Genomic DNA, 11876 nt, shown 5'->3' with positions numbered 1-11876 from the left:
AATACGCATATATTAATATAGAGAAAGACATAACATTGCTTAATTTCTAATACAGAATACTGGAACACAAATCGAAAAAAAAAAAAGCATGCGGGCAAGTAATGGATGTACATTCATCCCTTTCACTCAGATCAAAGAGAGGGAGCTCTCAATGACTCATACATACCGGACAGAGTTTAATGTTATAAAGAAACGTGCCAGAGATGCGGCAGTGATGGCAAGGAAAATGAGTCTTTCGGAAGCAGAAAGATTTAAGAGGAAAGAAGATCATGCCATATCGCAAACTCTGATACTACAGTTCCAACCCTCCCACGTTGCTCTTTCCATCTCTTTTTTGCTTCTTGCATTTCCCTTCGCCGCCTGTGTTAAGTGTGTACCTCCCCGCACAACTTACCTTGAAACGGGACTCCATTGAGCTCTTGAGAGTGACACAAGCTTCGGGCCAATCGTATCAAGCACGCTCGCCCGGGCGGCCTCAATGGAAGCATCTAGACCAATCAGGGTCCTGGGGAGATGAGCAAGTTACGTTGTGGCGCCACTCGGCGTATACTTCCGCGCGTGCTGCCCGGGATAGGAGCCTGGAGAGCAGCTGCACACACGGCAGTGCGGAGGCAGAGAAGGGGTTGGTGATACGGTGCTATAAATCTGTGGTCCAGTCCACCTCCCTTTTAAGACGTCCTCCCCCCTTATTTCTGTTCTCAGTTAGAGATGCAGCAGCTTACTCCTGTAGCGACCTACTAAAAAGCAACAAGGAGAAAGACATCGTCTTTTTGAAAAAACGTTCTTTCGTCTCTTTTCTTTGTTCCTTCGTTTGTTTTTCTTGCCCCTTTTTGTTTAGTTGAACGGCAATAGGAGGATAGTCTCTCCTTCTTTTTTAAACTCTCTTTTTTAAGTTCCCCCTCCCCTTTCGTATTTTTTTTTTTTTTCGCCATTTCTTTTAGCGTTGGACTTTGGGGTCGAAAGAATTTCTTTTTATTTGCTTCTTTTAAGCCGAGCACAGTTTAGGTTTCGTGCTGTCTTAAGAGAACTATCCAGCAGCTTCTTGCTCATCCTTATTGGGAGAACTGCACCGTTACTTTAAAAACACACATACACAAAAACCTTAAGGGAGAAAGGTAAGTTTCGGTTTGGTTTCTTTAATCATTAGTTGCAGCGATGCGCTGGCAAACCCAGAAAACCTGTAAGTGAGCGGAATACAGAATATGAAGTTAATTGCACATGTTTATCTCATTTCAAAGCTACTGCTCTGCTTTTTAATTCTAGAGAGCTAGACTAAAAGACAGTGGACGCATGCTTGACGTACTGAATTTTCGCAAATGTCAATGGCAGAAACTTAAGTGGTAAATGTGGCTAGAGTAGAGCAGGGGTTCAATGGGAGTCTAGGTGTTGAGTGAGCTTCAGGATTTGAGGTTGGAAGTTCATTTCACGGGAAGAGAGGGATAACTTGGGCTTGGGGGGGGGGTGGTGGTGGTGGGATGCATGCCTCTACTTTCGCACGGCAACCAAAGGACTGGAGAGGCTTTAATACCATTGAGGGGAATCAGAAGCTTGGACTTGCAGATTAGACCAGCGAAAACCCCACACCTAATTGCATTAACCAGATAACATGTGCTGGGGAGATGGGATTGCCAGATGGAATTTAGATGCTGCACCAGGCTGCTAGTTGTAGTTGAGTGAAAAAAGTACATGCCGCCTGAGGGCTAGGGCTGGGCTGGGGCTAGGGTGGGTAGAAGCTGTCAAAACTCATCATTGCTAGGTGTGCGGGCTCTAATTCACGGGCGCCAATTACCATGATTCTTTTTTAAAAGAAGGTAGCCAGTTTAGGGCCGAATTCTTAAGCCTGTACCGGATATGAGATTCCCTTTGTTCAGAAAAGCGTAAATAAGATCCTTGGAGCTGTGTCTGTGGAGTGGCGGCTGCCTGGGAGCCTTGCTGTGCTGGGCGCTGGGAAGTGGATTCCAAGCCCTGTCCTTGGTCCTACGCGGCTGACTTCGCCTTCGGGGCGAGGGGGAACCCCTTCGCAGCCGCAAGGATTCACAGCTACCCCAGGAGCCAACTCGGCTACGTTGCCCTCACCCCTTCTTACCGCCCCCCCCCCTCCCCCGAATAGCTATTGTTAAACTGACGCCGGGAGAAAGATGGTTGGGGGGGGGGGGTGAGATGCTGGGCAGACACATGCTTCATTTTAACTTTTGTGATTTCTCAGGGTTTGGGAGAAACCAGCTGGCTTTCTACTGCGGAAAAAGAGAAATCGGGGTAGATGTGGGAAAGGGGGGAGGGTGTTCGCTGGGCGGGGAGGACCGAGACGGCGGCGGTGAACGAGGTGCTGCCTTTGCCGAAAAGAAGTTTAAATTATTGGCACGAGGGGGTGTGGGTGAGTGTGCATGAGAGCGCCGGTGTGGTGCTGGAGCTGGAGAGAATGGGGGAAAAGGTACAAAACCGGCGGGGTGGTTAATTTCTCCCTGCTCTCCACCCCACCCACCCTCCCGGGTCTAAAAGCCAACTTGCGGGCCAGCCTCCAGACTCGACCGTGCCATCCCCGGGCGGTGGGGTCTGGGGATAGCAAGGTGGCAGTGCCCTGCACGGGAGCTCCGCGGCGAAAAAGACCTCGCGTGGCCATTGTTGCTTAATTTATGCCCAGCACGTTGCTACGTGCCCACCTATTTCACGTCTGTAAAGAATTAATATGAGAGCTATACAACTGTGGCAAATTGGAGGTTGGATACGTTCCCCATTTCCCATTTTCAAGTACGGGTTAGCGAAACTGATGTCGAGGCTGGGTATTTTCTCTTGTAAAGCCAGCTGCAGATCTGGCTTCATTGTGGCCAGAGAGAAATAGTCAACCATTTAGTATTTACTCTTAACCCTGCTGGGATGGGATGAATGTCCCTTACTTTCTCCCCGAAATGCATGGGTTCTTTCCCCGCCCCCACTCACCTACAAACTCTCCTGTTGGTTAAGATTCTAAACCTTTAGCCCTTCCCCACATCTCTCTCTCTCTCTCTCTCTCTCTCTCTATATATATATATATATGTATGTATATGTATATGTATATATATCCTGGATGTTGGAAATAGGAGGGAGATGGAGATGGTTTATTTCTTAGGCCTACACTGCAACCTATAAAAATACAGGCTTAAAGTGGATGGGGGGGATGGTTACAGAGTAGACAATAGTAACCGAATAAATTATTTTCCTAATTGAAAGTAAGTTCCTAAAGGTCAAGAAAAAAGTGTGCATGTTTTAGGGGTGGTAGAGTAGAAAAGCTGTTTGGGCCTGTAAGACTTACTTCGTAAAATGGCTTCTTAAATGGGACATCTGAAAGGTTTGTTCAGAATCTAAACAAATAAGTCTGTAAAACCAGAACATGTTGAGTGTTTAAAAGTCGCTTTTGGAGGATTTAAAAAAGGAACTACCTCAGTAATTATTGTCATTCCCCGAGTCTGTCTGTCTTACACCAATCACTCCTGGGTTCTTCCCTCTTTTAACCAAGTGTTTGGACACTCCGTTTTTAACCTGTTCTGGAGTTCTCCACGAAAAACGCAACGTGTGCAGGTCGAAGTGGACTGGAAGACTTGGGTAACTCTGTAGAGAGGTCTCCCATAACTTCAAGAAGTCAGCCTCAGGAAGTAGGGCGTAGGGCATTCTTAGAGTTTTAGGCTTGGATTGGCAACTGTGGTAGGCCCATTTTTACCTAACGTTGGAAAACAGGCGTTTTTAGCAATCCCGCCTGCCTAGCATGGGCACGCTATCATTAACTGTTTAGAGGGAGGTCAAAAGAGGCGCAGGCGCTTTGAGCAGTTTTCCCAGTAACCCCGTACAATGTCAATTAAGGTCATTTAATTGCTAATCGGATTTGGGGTGACAACAGAAATGCTGATATACAATCAATTAGCTATTTCTGGTGTCCCCAGTCTGGGCCCCCCAAATCGAGGGATGGATTGTCTTCTTTTAGATTAGGGTTGAACCCCTTACTTTGCTATGCCTGATTTGACTTCGTCCAAGAGGGCAATTTTGTCTCCTCCACCCCCGCCCTGGGTGAAAGGAGTCCTTCCTCCATTCTCTCCCCCCCTACCCCGCCCCGCCCGTCGCGTGGGGGCGGGGAGCGCTGGGCGCCCTTAGCGGACCTTGCTGCATCAAACCCGCATCATGCCCTTGAAGCTGTAACCTCGGTCACGTTCTTGCGGCGACTCAGTCGCCCACTGCTCAGTTCCTTTCGCTTACCTCCTGCGATTTCAGGTAGGTATGACAGGTGATATTTTAAGTGCAGTTTTTAAGGGGGGGGGGGAAGGGTTAGAACAGAAGCCTTTGCAATGAAAACAATCACAACACGACAGGTGCTCTCGTAATTAAGCGGCCGAGCAGGTGTAAAAACGTGCTCCCACCGCGTGGCTCGGGGTCGGTTTTGACTCCCAGTCGCGGGGCTGAGTCCGAGGACAGGCACAGGTTTTTCTGGGGAAAGGCGATTGAGCTGGGCGTGGGGGCGGGCCAAGGCTAAGCAGCGATGCGACGCCCCCTCGGTGAAGAGTTGGCCGTTCCGGGGCTAACGTGGGGGGCGTTGGAGGGATGCGGCGAGCAGCAGCCTCTTGCATAGTCGAGTGCAGGGCTTCCTACTTTGCGTTTGAAGCAGAGTATAGCACCCCGCACAGGTACTGGGGCTTATGTGAACGTCAGGTGCCATCTAGAGAGGCAGAGAGGCGGCAGCCAGGGCTGAGCCATCTAAAGGGACCAAGGGACAGGACCCCTCGGCTGTGAAGTGGGGTGGGGTGGGGTGGGGTGGGGGGGAGAGCCGTTTAACTCTGCTTCTTTGTGTGTGTGTGTGTGTGTGTATTTGATCCACATCAAAGTAACCCCCGCGCGAGTCGCTCCGGCTTCGCGTTAGCGCCTGGAACCTCGGGGTGTGCAAACTTGCACCTGGCGTCGGCCGCCCCGGGCGCGCGGCGCTCTCCGCGCTGCCGGGGGAGCCCGGTCCCAGACCCGCTCGGGGGCGGGGGACGCGAGGCGCGGGGCCGAGCGGCGGCGGCCGGGGCCGGGCGTCTCCTCGCAGCAGCGACCCGCGGGCGGCCGGGCAGGGCACGCGCCCGCGGCGGCGCCGCTAACTCGCCGCGGGCCCCGCCTCCTGGCGCTCGTCCCAGCAAGCCCCTCCCCCCCGCCCCGCTACAAACGGCGGGACCGCGGCGCCGGGGCGGCACTGAGGCAGCTGCCGGCCGGGCGAGGAGGCCGGTCGCCGGCGCGGCGCGGCGCGACGCGGGCAGGGCGGGGGCTCCGCCGGTTCCAGTCCGCCTTCCCGCCTCCGCCAGGACCGGGGACGCCGCGGAGCCCGCCCGGAGCGACTCCTCCGCGGCTGTGCTGACGGCCGGCGGCGCGAGCCGTAGTAGCTGCAGCCCGAGTCGCAGCAGGCAAGTGCGGGGGGCGTGGGGGGCGGGGCGGGGCGCGGGCGGGCTCGCGGCGCCGGCCTCGGCTCGGTGTTGGGCGCCGCGGCGGCGAGCGGGGCGCGGGGGCGCGGGGCGCGGGGGGCGCGGGGCGCGGTCCGGCCCCCGCGCGGTGGGAGCCCGAGTGCGGCCTCGGGCGGGGACGCCGGTGGGGGCGGCGGGGGTTGCGCACGCGAAGTTCCTCGAGCTCGGCCCCGCGCGGCGGGAGTGCAGGGAATCGGGCGCCTCGGCAGGTGGCGCCGCCCCTCCCGTGGGCACGAGCCGGCGGGGGCGGCGGGAGCCGAGCGGGGCCAGTCGCGCCGGGCAGCGTGCTCAGGCCCGGACGTGCCCGGGGACGGCCGCGCGCAGCGCCCGCAGAGCTGCGCCGAGACGCAGGTGAGTGCTTTGGAGGGAAAAGTGGGGGAGGGGGCTTTTCTAGAAAAGGGCAGGATTCCTGGGGCGAGACCCGGCCGCCCCGCCTGCGGAGGCTGTGTGCCCGGCTCTCCAGTCGGGTGGTGCCCCCTCGGCTCGGCGCCGCCTCGCGCCAGGTCCTCGGGGCGCCCGGAGACTCGCGGCGGCCGCGCGGCGTGCGGGGGCGGCGTGGGACCGGGGGCGGCCAGCGCGGAGCCAGCGGGATCCCCCGGCCCGACCGCCCGCCCGCCCGCCCGCCCTCTTGCGCCGTCTTGGGGGAGGCCGGGCGCAGCCGCGCCGGGTCGCAGCGAGCGGTGACATCCCCGGGTTTGCGCGGAGCAGCGCGCCGGGCGGGAATCGCCGGGCGGGCCGAGCCGGACCCGGGGCCCGGGCTCGCCGCCGTGGGTTGCGGCAGCTGCGCCTCCAGCCCCGCCGGGGAGGGCGGGCAGCCGGGTCGCGGCCCCCGTGCCCGGACGTGTGTGCGTGCCCCGGTGCGGTTGGTGCCTCGCGGGGACCAGCACCGGCTCACCAGCAGGTGCTCCTCCAGCGGGCTTGACAGTGACCGGCAGGCGGTCTTCCCGGCGCGATGCCTTAAAAGCCTGCTCGCTACCCTGGAGGGCCGGAGCGCAAAACCTGGTCTCTAGATGTGAGCCACGAGCAGGGGTTGTAGCTGTCCAGATGGTCCTTTAAAATAGCGTGCGTTTAAAAACATCATCTTTATCCTAAAAATTTCATCTCCTGTCTTCTCTCTACGTTTTCTGGGAATGTGAGAAAGGAGGGCTTGTTAGAGGGTATCTATCTGTTCTCTTTCATTCCCTCCCCGAAGGATGGGGCTTAGCAATGCTAAATGAATACACCTCCGTCAAGGACAAAGAGTTTTTTCAAACTTAATTTTTTTTTTTTTTTTTGGTGGCCCTACCTATAGTGATTCTGTCCTCCTTGAAATGTACCTCTGCCCCAAACTTAATGACATTTGTATGTCCGTTTAAAACCCCTCGAATACCATTGGGGGTGTGATGTTTCCCATCTCCCTGAAAAAATCAGTTTGAATTACTGGTTAGTTGGCCCTTGAAGACAGGCTTCTCAAGAACCGTTTCCCCAGACTCCTTTGAATTTTTCATTTGTGCTCAGCTCGCTCTTCCTTGCGGGAGCTGACCTGGAGTCTCCATTTTGGTGAGCGGGTGGAAAAGCTTTCCCGGCTCTACTTTCTCATCCAGACCTTTGGGTCTAGAAATGGTGACTGTTTTGCTGCATGGATTGGAACATTATTACTGCATTTGTTTTTGGGTTATTCTTTATAAGAGGTTTGTAAGAATGTTGATTTAACACTGCTCAGGTGGGGGTGTATGTGCATACTTAGAGGAAGTTCCTTTGGAAATGGGAGAGGAAGGAGGGAGAGGGGGCGGGGGCGGGAAGAAAAGGAGTCTAGAAGGAAATGGCTGGGGTGGGGTAGGAAAAATTAAATGATGAAGAAACATTACATCCAGTTTGTGATTCCTCTGCCCCCCCTTTTTTTTTCTTCTTGAGAGAATGTTTTTCTGTTTGTATGATCAAAACTGGCCACTTATTGCCTATTTGGGTAACTTGGTGCTGCCACCTTTCGGGGAATAGGGTTTTTTTATTTACCCTTCAAAGACAGCCTGAAGTATTTAAGGCCCCCCTTTCCTGTGTCTTTAGGTGTTTCCTCCACTGTATAGTGTTTGCTCTTAGGAATCAGGTCAGCTCTTTTAAACTGTATACAATGTCCCTTTGGATGAAGAGAGTTTTAATTTTAGAGTATGCTTCTGGAATAGAACAGATACCCCAAACCGGTAAGTGTAGGCCGGACAGTTAGGCCGGACCTGTCTGTTATATACTACTGAACCTTATTTTTTAGGCTAAAAATGCATGGGTTAAGAGTTCCTTTTCTTGTTTTTTTTTTTTTTTTTTTTTTTTTTTTTTGGGGGGGGGGCGGGTGGTGGTGGTGAGGGTGGGGTTGGTTCCCTGGTTCTGGTTAATGCTTCTTCACCAGAGAAGCAAAGTCCTTCTCTGCCTGGGTTTTGCACTTTTAGTTATGACCTATCTCCTACTGAGGTATGGAACGGCAGCGCTCTAAGTGGCATTTCTACTAACCCATTCCTTAATCTACCCTTTTGGATCTTTGTATGCAGATGTTCCTGGCTGATTCTTGTTACCAATTTCAGCCATTCTAGCCTTCCATGCTTTTCTGGTTGACATTATAATTTAAAAGATACTGCTTTCCGTCCCTGCTCCTCACCTCCGCCCCGCAAACCTCTCTTTCTTTTATTCTAGGAGCAAGTCCCAAGTTTTCTTTAAGGACACAACAAAGCCATCCAGAATACCCCGACTTCTAAACTGGGATCAACCTTTCTTTGATGAGGAAAAAAAAAAAATCTTTTTTTAAACCTGGGATGCTTTTCAGGTGGTAGCATGGCACAAGAACACCACAGTGGCACGTTACTGTTCATGTTCTTTTTTTCCCCCAAAGGACTGGATATTCCAAAATAGCATCGCGTTAAGACTAACTTTACTGTTTACCATTTTGATAGATTAGTCTGCCTGGTAGGGTCAGTTCTTCTATCATTTGAAGTCTTATTAAAGCTACCGTTAACACATTCTTTTTACCACGTTTTACACCAATAACGTATATTTGGAAATAAGGGAAATCCATGGTACTTAGCCTGGTCAGATAATTTTTTTTGATGGCATTGAGGGGCTGTATAGGTGAGGTCGTAGGAGGCCTGGGTGATATGCCCCCCCCTGAGGAAAACCAGCCTATAGCCATCTACCTCAGCTTTTTAATTTTTTTTTTTTTTTTTGATATTCAGCTGGACAGGCCAACAATCATAGTAAGCTACCACATTTGAGGTTTGTTTTTTGTTTTTTAAGCGTGAGTCCTTGGTTGGAAACAGAACTGCTTTATAGGCATATAACCTGTGCAGTCTTAACCACTCCCCCTTGAAATTCTTAAATTTTTGAACTAGCGGACCCTCTACTTTGATTTTGTACCGGGATCCACGGATTTGCATAGCTTATCCTGGTTAGTCTTAACCATTGGTTAATATTTTTAGCTGCCAGTACTGCTGTTTAATGCTAATATATAATTGTTTGAAAGTTTTATGCTCTGGTGATGCCACACCCAACTCGAATTAACTCTGTAGAGGATATCAGACACACAGAATATTCACTTGCTTTGGTCAGTTTCATTTTACAGATGTGAAAGTATTCCCTGGCTCTGGTTACTCACAGAACCCATGTGTGTGTACTTTAATGCCAAACTCACTGTTTTGTATGTTTCTAATTTGGGAAGAACATTTTAAGTTCTATTTATTTGATTTTTATATACTAATTGGTTTGCAACGTTAGTCGATTTTTCTTCTTGATTTTAAGTAATATAAATCTGCTAAGTAGAAACAGAAGCGGTTTAAACTTGAAAGGCAATAATTTGTTTTAAGGCTTTTGTGTATTAAAAGATAGGCATTTTATCATGGTTTTACATAGCATTGGTAACTTAGAATCTGAACTAAAAATAGCAATTAGTATAGTAAAATACTATGGCAGTTTTATGGCATATGTAGGAAATTTTTCAATAACGGATTTGGTTTATAGCATGTATGATGCGTACCATAATTTTAGTAAGATCACAGAATATTTTTTAAGAGAATATGACTTTCTCTATCTTTCCCCTTGCACTTTGTGTCAGACAAAAGGTGACTTTTCTGTAACACTGTACTAGTTGCGTTCCTATAGACATCTTTCCCTTTAATATCAGTGCTACCTGTCCAGAGATTGGGCTCCATTAACATATCTGTTTTTGGTAAAGGTAATATTTTCTCAGACTTACGGGTTAGGTTTTGAATGCATCAATTTTATTGATACTCTTTTAATTGTATGTTTCCCATTTGAGTGCTGCTGAATAGTTTTGAGTGGTGCATGCGGGTTTTCCTTGTAACAAATCTTCATATAGAGAAGGATGGGTGCTTTGGGAAGGAGTGTGATAAGTAAAATAACCAAGATCATAGCAGTAGGTGTCCCATGATGTCAGTTTGACTGAAAATGTATAGCAAATAAGGTTTGACAGGCAAGACCCCCCCTTTCCTACTCTTAGAGATTTATTTGGAAAAAAAAAACTTGACAGTTTTCCTCAATAGGCTTATTTATTATGAGACAGAGTAATTATTTTGTTTTCTAACATGTTGAAGGTTTTGCTTTCGATAAGTTTTGAACTCCTGAGTTGAGATAGCTGTATTTTTTCCTGGTCTAATCTAATAATAGTGGTAGGTTTATACTAGCCTTTTCCCTGGATTTAAAGGAGTCCGTCTCATTAAAAAAAAAAAAAAAAAAAAAAGAAAGAAAGAAAATGGCTGGCTTTTCTTTTCCTACAGAATTTTTGTTGTTGTAGGCTATTTGTTGCTGGAGAGGATTTCATCAGCTTTAAATACTGTATTAATAGAATATCACAAAAATCCATTTTTTCATAAATATCAAGCAGATTAACCTTTTAGAATGTTATTTCATTTTGTTTTTAGTTAGCAGTGGTCAAACTCACTTCAAGCTTTATTAGACACTTTCTTGACTAGTTTTACTTTATGATAATGGGGACAGTAGTTGCATTAGGATTCTCAGCTTTCCTGTATATTTGTTACAGAGTTTCTGTAAAATTGACATTTCTTGTTAATACTAAGTTCTGAGTCTCTGAGCATCTGAAGAAAGTTGTGGGCTCTCTCTCCCTAGAGAAATGTACATACACCAAAATTTCCATATGATTTTTGCTATCTAGTTCTCAGGATTCCATAGGGTTAAAATGAGGTTCTACTTGGGGAAATAGGACTTCGAAAATTGGAATTGTCGTCTTACACAGGTGAGGTTAGGGGGAAGCCATTTGGGTCGGTTCTTGTCTGCTGTGGCCTTAGCGATGTGGGCTTTTAGCCTTCATCAAAGGCAAACTCTAAGCTTCCTTGTTTCCTCCTGGTTTGTTTTAAAAATCCATTCTGATTTTATAAACAAATATTACACATGTAAGGTCTTGTGGTGAGCACAGTGCTGCCAGTTTAGTTACTGAGTTGTCTTGCCTCAGTAGGTTTTGTCACTTAGGTTGAAATTGTTAATTTAGCAGAGCCAGGTGGAATATGCTAGGCTGGAAACCTGAAGTTTCCATTGTCTGTTTTTTAGCTCAATTACTTATGTCCTTGGTTTCTTAACCTTTTTGAGTATTAAAAACCTCAACCTCCACACCTCAAGGACAAGCTGAAGATGAGCATACTGACATATGAGATTTTTGGCAGTGGATTGACAATGTTTACTGAATTGGAAAGGTGGTAATTAGTGGTTCCCATTGATTAGTTTTATATATTTGGCCTTCCGTGAGTTATTATGAACTATAATTTTTAGCAATTCTTTATAACATACCATCATATAATTCATATTTCTGCCATGAAGAAAAAAATTCCCAAACTGTAGGGGGAGAATTGTGCCTTTGAACATTTCAGTATGGAAATAGGTATAAATATATCTATGATGATGAGATTTGGAAGGGAAGTTTAAAATGCATTTTTTTCTGGAAAATATAAATAATGTTAAAAAATTACATGTGAAATTATGAGAATTTAGCTAACATTCCAGGAATATAAATGTCCTAATTTAAATATTCCATCTTTTTTTCAATGAGAAATCAGATTTTTAAATTTAAGCATTTAAGTTAAAATAATCAGTCCATATTTTCCTGATTTGAATTTTGTTTGATCTCTTATTAAGGATCTATTCGTATACATTACAAAATGGAGTTTATATAGAAATACATTATTTTTTTTCCTGCTTGTTTTCCTCTCACCACCCTCAGTGAAAATCATTGGTGGATGTCTTGTCAAGTCAGTTATTGGAAATTGTTCATTTGCTCAGTTTCAAAAGGATGTTTAACACTTTTTTATTTGGGTGTCATTTATGTGTATCAAAAGTATAAGAAATATTTCTCAAGCAAATCAGTGTATTTGAAAATAAATTCAGTGAATTGGATAAGTTGGGGAAAATATTCCTGAAACTGATTGTACCTGATTT

General features: G+C 47.9%; 1 protein-coding gene across 20 annotated transcripts in view; it reads left to right on the top strand.

Moving 5' to 3' along the window:
- Window positions 1-566: 566 nt before the first annotated feature.
- ELAVL2 (ELAV like RNA binding protein 2) overlaps window positions 567-11876 on the top strand; it is a 142906-nt gene continuing 131596 nt past the window's right edge. For 11 of the 20 annotated variants that reach the window (XM_038552554.1, XM_038552548.1, XM_038552545.1 and 8 more), the window contains exon 1: window positions 567-1115. The gene's annotated coding sequence lies outside the window, so the exon portion shown is untranslated. Of the gene's footprint in view, window positions 1116-4214; window positions 4240-5277; window positions 5400-5710; window positions 5808-11876 lie in introns of those variants that run through there. The other 9 variants (XM_038552546.1, XM_038552542.1, XM_038552538.1 and 6 more) reach the window with 7 other exon arrangements.

This window comes from Canis lupus, chromosome 11 (assembly GCF_011100685.1).
Source record: "Canis lupus familiaris isolate Mischka breed German Shepherd chromosome 11, alternate assembly UU_Cfam_GSD_1.0, whole genome shotgun sequence".
NCBI lineage: Eukaryota > Metazoa > Chordata > Mammalia > Carnivora > Canidae > Canis > Canis lupus.
The sequence above is the reverse complement of the archived record's forward strand: the minus strand, read 5'-3'. Positions and strand labels throughout refer to the sequence as shown.